The sequence below is a fragment of the Capsicum annuum genome, chromosome 1, assembly GCF_002878395.1.
Source record: "Capsicum annuum cultivar UCD-10X-F1 chromosome 1, UCD10Xv1.1, whole genome shotgun sequence".
In the NCBI taxonomy this organism is placed as follows: domain Eukaryota; kingdom Viridiplantae; phylum Streptophyta; class Magnoliopsida; order Solanales; family Solanaceae; genus Capsicum; species Capsicum annuum.
The window spans coordinates 75647960-75655344 of NC_061111.1; positions in this window are offsets into that span (position 1 = coordinate 75647960).

The following is a 7385-nucleotide window of genomic DNA, read 5'->3' on the forward strand; positions in this document are numbered from 1 at the left end:
TGTTACCTGGTGAATGGGCCCAATACATATACCCAAACGAACTAGAGATACCATAATTGGTCAAGGGTTCCCTTGTACTATTCACCCTTTATGATACATATGTATATGTATATACTTGGGGGATTCCCCTATACCTCATAAGTAGGTGGTCATCAAAACCAATCCTCAGTCAGTAACATGAGTTTTTAGTGTCAACCTTTCAGACTCACACCTTCACAACTAGCTATCACAACCCCCATTAGTAACCAATTAAAACATTTAACACATAACTAAACCACCAATTCTTAGAGTTAATTATCAAAGCATTATGAAGTGGTATCGTCATACCGACTATAGCTATCAAGAAAAGTCACTAGCTAACACTTAGATGATTTCCATGTACCCTACAAACTCTATTATTAAAATTACTTGGAGATTACCATGTACCCCACAAGGTTTTCATTATTAGAAAACTTAGGGGATTCCCGTGTTTGAATCATGCTCTGTGTAGAATTAATGACCAAGTAGGTTATAAGATGTGTGGTCTTAAGGGCTTGAGGTGGAAAATCTTAAAAATACCCTCATCTTAAAAGCTCTCAAAAATATGCAGGTGGGTACAATTTAGGCCCCTCACTCGTAACTATATCATACGAGTGGTACCCTTTACTAGTCAACAAAATAAAAAGTTAGACACCATATTCTATCTCACATACAACTCCCTAGCTTAACTCTTATCATCACCATACGACTAGTTCCTTATAGTCGTATCCTAGGCAGAACATCAAAGGATAGACATTAGAAAACATATAATGAGACCCTATACTTCTCGACATATCAACATATGACTTATATGGAGTATTCTCGTACCTTGGAAAGATCATAGGCAATATCACCCTGACCAATATATGACTAGGGTCCCTAGACCCTTAACCATACCATATGAGTTATGGTGTGAGTCGTATTATGATTAGAGAGTTCAAAACTTAGAAAATTCTCAAGGGTCAAAGTTTTGGGCATTTTATTCTCCCCCACTAGGATCATTCATCCTCAAATGATGGTTAAAGCCTAAAACAAGCATAATTTAGAATATATATACCTACACTCCTTACCTTTAACTAAGTTAGATGACAGAATACCAATGACTTTAATATCATTCATTGAAAAAGGCAGAAAACAAAAATGTTAAGAATATATTCATATTTTAAGTACGTTTATCCAAAACGAAGAGTAAGAAGGAGTAGTCAGACTCCATGTCCCCTTCAACTCCATACAAAGCTCCTTTGTACACAACCAATGCACTAAATATCCCTTAAATAGGACCATACTCTCCACCAAGCCTTCAACATAAAGACAACCTTGCTCCATCTCGACCTCCCAACATCCCCTAAAAATACATAACTAGAGGGCCTGAGTATAGCCACATACCCATCCCATGTTAAAGACTAACTGGGAGTTAAAGGTACTAGTGGAAACTATGGGACCCTATACAATACACCACTCTAATAGTACCACCCTATCTATCACTATAATCCAAAAAGAGTTCAAGGCCAAGGTAGTGGTTTCCACCGCTTTACCCCTCTTTAACCATTTGATAGTACAAAGTTCATATTATTCTTACATTTACTCTTATAAGCTAAGCTCTAGATGCCAACCCTAAAATTTTACTACCATGTACATCTAATCCCTTATCTAAAACATCACTAAACTTTCATGATCACTACTATCCAAACATAAAAGTGGGTAATTGAGGAACTAAGGTTTGAAAACTTCTCGTGTTACTCAAGGCATAATCTGCGAAATGAGACAAAGTACAATAGGAATGAGGTATCCCATAACAACCACCTAAGTAATAAATTAAGGATCATTCCAACATAAACATCCCTTAGCACGAGTCCTTAGAACTATATAACAAAAGAAACACAACTGTATGTATCATGGGCAATGTAATTTTATGCTGAGATTCATATTCAGGGAACAAGGCGAGGATTACCACATAAATCTACTATTCCCTAGAACAAGTCATGATGCGATACATGAACATATACATCAAAAGAATTATGACATAGATCTTGAAAAATTAGAAAATAGCGATTAAGTAGTGATTAATGGAAATATGCAAGTAACGAAAAAGTTAGAAGCAACTTACATAAGAGATTTTATTTAAACTTTGAAAAGAGAAAATATTACAAGAGAAGAGCTAGGCAGGTGGAAGATTTCTTATGTGTGAAATTTTCTGATGCCTTCTCTAGTATTACAACAAGTCTTTTATAGACGAGTGACAAGGAAAAATACATCTAAGGTGTACAAGTGTAAGGCTAAGATTTATTCTTAGCGGCCGACAGTTTTTTTATAAAAGCTGTTTGAGTGTTTGTCCTTCATTGTAAGATGTTTTTGCTTTTGAAAAGGCTGGTTGTAGAGTGCTTTGTCCTTTTGATTTATGCTTTTGCTTTTTGAAAAGCTGGTTGTTGAATGCTTTGTCCTTTAGCTTTTAGGAAAGCTTTGGTCCTAGAGATTCCAATTAGGAACAGTAGAATGCCCTTTCAAAAAAGTAATTCCGGTTCTTTGAACCTCTACCCTTTTGAAGGGTCATTTCCATATTCTTAATAGGGGTCCATATAGGCCATAGCTATTCCTTTAGGAATTAGCTTATCGTCGTTATTATCACTACTTCCTGTGGAGGAAGCTTCTTCTAGAAGTTGTAACACTTCTTCTTCATTTGTTTCCTGGCTTTCCATATCCTGTAAAGCCTTTTTTCATGTTTTTTTGAGTGCCTTCTTATTCTGCGAAGCACTGGTTGAGGATGAAGTCATTTTTCCTTTATCTGGAGTTTTTGGTTCTACTGGCTTAGGAGTCCAACCTTTGACCTTTATTTCTTTGAATAAATATTTGATACAATCTTGTTCTCCTTTAGCAAAATTCCAAGAGATAATGTAAGAAACTTGCTTCTTGATAAAGAACTTTCACATCTAAATATGATCTGCGAGGGTTACACACCCTTCTTTTGAACAGAAATCGTTGAACCAATTAATGAACTGTAGGGGAAGCATTTCTTTTATTCCTCCAAAATATATCCACCATTCATAGAACCACCTAGGAATAATGGCTTCTACCATATCTGAACAATATTTAATAAACCAGGTATGTCCTGGTCTGACATATAAGAAATTGAACCATGCCGACTTGTAGTCGTACCAATAATAAGTTTGCGGCCTATGAGGCATGGATAATGCAATTGGGGTATGCAGGTGATCTGCAAACCAGTTGAAAAGGGTTAATACCTCTTGATAGTGAACCTATAATAATCAATGTATTTCGGATTTCTTTCATTCATAGAATGTTTGACTTCAATAGAATTGGTGTCTACAAGGATGGCTTCTTAATATCTCCTTGTTTTGAGTGGATTCTCAGTATCCACAAAGTTTTTATCATTATAGACCGGCTTGATTAGTTGATCTAATGGATATTCTTCATATTCTTTATCTAAAGCAATAATTGGCATTACCTGAGTGGTAACGAATTTGAATTCTTCTTTGATGGGAGGAGTTGGTATTGTTTTGACCGTTGTGGTGTCCATAGCTTGTGCGAAGGTTTCAGAAGCCTTCATGGCATAACTCTGCTTTAACTGAACAGATAAACTCGATGATTGCCCTTTATCAAAAGGCTTGTTTGTCTTAAAATCTACCAATCTAGTTGGCATTGGTGGAGGGAGCTTTGGAAATTCTGCCAAAGCTGCATATTTGTTCTGAAATGGTAACTGTAGTTCTGATTTTAGTGCAGGCCTCTGAGGGACTGATGGTCTCAAGGGATTTGATAAAGCGGATGGAAGATCAAATGTTCTAGCCATCTTGGTTTGTTCCTGTTTGCTTCCTACTGGGATTTTCCCCAGTGTAGTGGGTCTCATTTTGGCCCTGTAAGAATTTTCTTATTAGAAATCGGGAAGGGAATTATTTTCTCCTTTGATAAATTCTATTTGAAAATTAAAGCTAGATAGGAGAGCTTGCCATCTAGCAAATATTTGTTTTGAAACCAGATTTTTAACATCCTTTTGTAAAATTTCTTTAGCGGATTTGCAATCCACTCATAGTATAAATTCTTTATTAATAAGGTCATCTTGAAACTTGGTGATACATATCACTATAGATAAAACTTCTTTTTTAACAGTGCTGTAATTTCTTTGAGCGGAATTCCATATTCCAGATGTAAATCTAACTAATTATTCAGAAGAACTAGCATCAATTTTTTGCTTCAAGATACCTCCATATCCGATATCAGAAGCATCAGTTTCAATAATCATAAAGGCTTCAGAGTTAGTAATTCCTAATCAAGGAAAGTTTCTGACTAATTCTTTTACCTTAATGAAAGCATTAGTTTGATCAGAGCTCCAAGGAACTAGGGTCTTTTTAAGTCTTTTGTAAAGAGGTTCGCAGACCTGTCTAATGTTAGGGATAAAGTCTGCTACATAGTAAAGACTTCCTAAAAACCTTTGAAGTTGGGTTTTATCGCTAATTTCATTAGGGAATTTGGAGGAGAACTCTATGGCCCTGCAAATAGGTTTATAACTGCCTTGATAAAGATCATGCCCTAAGAATCTTATAGATGTCTGAAAGAGCTTCATTTTCTTTGTACTTATGACCAAACCATTAAACTTAACAATCTTAAAGAAAGTGTTGAGATGTTTAAAATGAGAATCAATATTTTCTGAGAACATAAGCACATCATCAATATAAACAATCGACATATAACTATAAGGATTAAAGATACTATTCATGATGTTTTGAGACTCTGATGGAGAATTTTTAAGACCGAATGGTAAGACATTCCATTCATAATGTCCAAAAGGGACATTGAAGGCAGTTTTGTATTTATCCTTTTCAGCAATTTGAATCTGCCAGAATCCTGACTTCATATCAAACTTACTGTAAAGGTTCGCTTTGAAAGTTCTTTTTAAAAGATCCCTTTTGTTAGGAATCGGATGTCTGATCCATTTTAAAAATCATTCAAAGCCTTGTAATTTATTACAAGCCTGGGAGTTCCTTGCTCCTTTTCTGCACTATTATTTACATAAAAGGCAGAGCAACTCCAAGGAGAATTTGAGATTCTGATAATCCTATTTTTTAGTAAATGGTTTATCTCATTTTTGAAAATTTCCATTATTTCTTGGTTCATTTGAATGGGCCTAGCCTTAGTAGGAATGGCCTGTTTGTTGAAACCAGTAATGTAAGGAAGTTCTACTAAATGTCTTTTTCTTTCCCAAAAGGCATTAGGAAATTCGGAACAAATTTCTTCTTTGAAGGTCTTTTGAAGATCCACAATTTTAGTTACCATCTCCGGAGTTTTAAAATTTGTTCAATTTTCTTTATTTGAACTTCCTGTTTAAGAAAACAAATGTGCGAAGAAAGTTTGTTAATTTTAAAAGCAGTCTTCTCTTTAATAAGGTTGCCTTCTTCTTGTGAGAAGGGCCTTAATAAGGGGAAGAACAGATTTTAATTTAAAATCATTGTGCGAATTCCATCAAAATCACTAGTGTAAGGTTGAATTTGATTGACAAAAGGTATTCCTAGAATGATATCTTCAGTGATACCTTCAGTGATGACAAAATCATTAACAAGACAAATGCCATTGTTACAGATATGAAGTTTAGAAAGCTTATAATCGATTTTCATCTTTTCTCATGTGGCGGAGTATAGACGAGAAGTGCTTTTTTGTAGATACTTGGTGGGTACAAGTCCCTTGACGATACAATTGCTATCGCCTCCAGTATCAAAGAGGGGGAGACTCTGTTAAGAACGAAGTTTTTATTTATGACAATTTTTACGGCTATGTGTTCGTTGTAAGCTTTAATGGTCGTGATAGTTGTATCGGAGGTAGAGGGAGAATTTGAGCCAAGGAATGAACCTGGATCTTTGAGATGATCATTTTAAATAAGATCAGTGATTATTAGGGGAGCTTTAGGAGACCCTGGTAGGGAGACATTCTCTGGAGGAGACACGTTTTTTAGAACCTATTCGGTAAAAATGTTGAGTTCCACTCGATCAAGTCTGATTTTTAGGTCTCTGATTTCTCCGTTGAAGGTGGAAACTTCACCCTTGAGATCGGCTATAGATGGTTCCGCAGGTTTATCAAATCAAGACATAACCTGTTCCATGCTAAAAGGCTGAATGATAGGTTTGGGGGCTTTTCTTCATGAGAAAGCATCAATCTTTTGAGTTCTAGAAGATAAGTATTTCTAGCCTCATCATCTTGGATGTGCTCTATAATGTCAAATAGGATTTCTTTAGGATTTCCATAGATAACATTAACAGTTTTTTTTGTGCAAGTACAGAAGGTACCGTTATAAGCACAATCTTGGCCAGACTGGGATCGATTGGACTCATATGCAGCGTTAATAAATTCTTTATCGCTATAATCCTCACTAGAAGAGCTGGAAGAGTCAGAAGAGTCTGATGAGTCTTCCATTATAGAGAATAATTTCTCTTTGGTTTCTTCAGAGACACCTAATTGGTTGATCTTACTCTTCTTGCCAGATTTATAGTCTTTTGCTCTATGGCCAGTTTTACCACAAGTCCAACAAACATCTTTATTTCTAGAGGATTTTTTCCTAGTTTTTCTACTAGTTTTGTAAGACTCCTCGTCTAGATTTGGATTTTCTATGTGACTTATAGGATTTTTTCCTATGTTTTTTACTAGACGGAGAGGATAGATTCGTGAAACCAAAATCTTGGCAGAAGGTACCTAGCCCATATTTGGAAGTGTTGTCATTCTTAAGTTGCTTCTTAAGCTTAAGGTCGGTGCAGAGGTCATTTAGGTCTTTGTTAAATTATCAGCTAACAACATGGGCTTATAAGCCATCAGGTCTGTGATAGCCCGTCAGCCTAGGTCGTCACTAGGACCTGAAATTGATGGGCTTCTGCCTAAGGCTGATGACATTAGCTGATAAGTCATAAGAAATGTGATTAACCATTAGAATGGTCATTATAAATGTGATAATACATTAGACAGGTCATCAGAAATGTGATAAGCCGTCAGATAGGTCGTCACTCAGTTTCCAGGCTGACATGCTGGAATAAAATGGGTATAACTTTTTGCTCCGATATCAGATTTAGGAAAAATTTGTATCATTAGAAAGATAATAAAATTATATATATTTTGGTGTGTCATAAGATAAAAAATTCATAGTACAGCAAGATATATGCTCATTTAAAGTTGACTATAAAAATATCCTTCCTAAGAATTCAATCGGTAAGGAATGTTTTGATTCTTCTTATAGATGGGAGTTATTTGAAGCCTTAAAATACATATATATTACTCATAAAACTATAAAAGAACCATGATGTACTATGCATGAGATTCAAACATGGCGTTAATATTGGTTTGGATTTTTTGGGGTATTATAATATCTCCCTCTT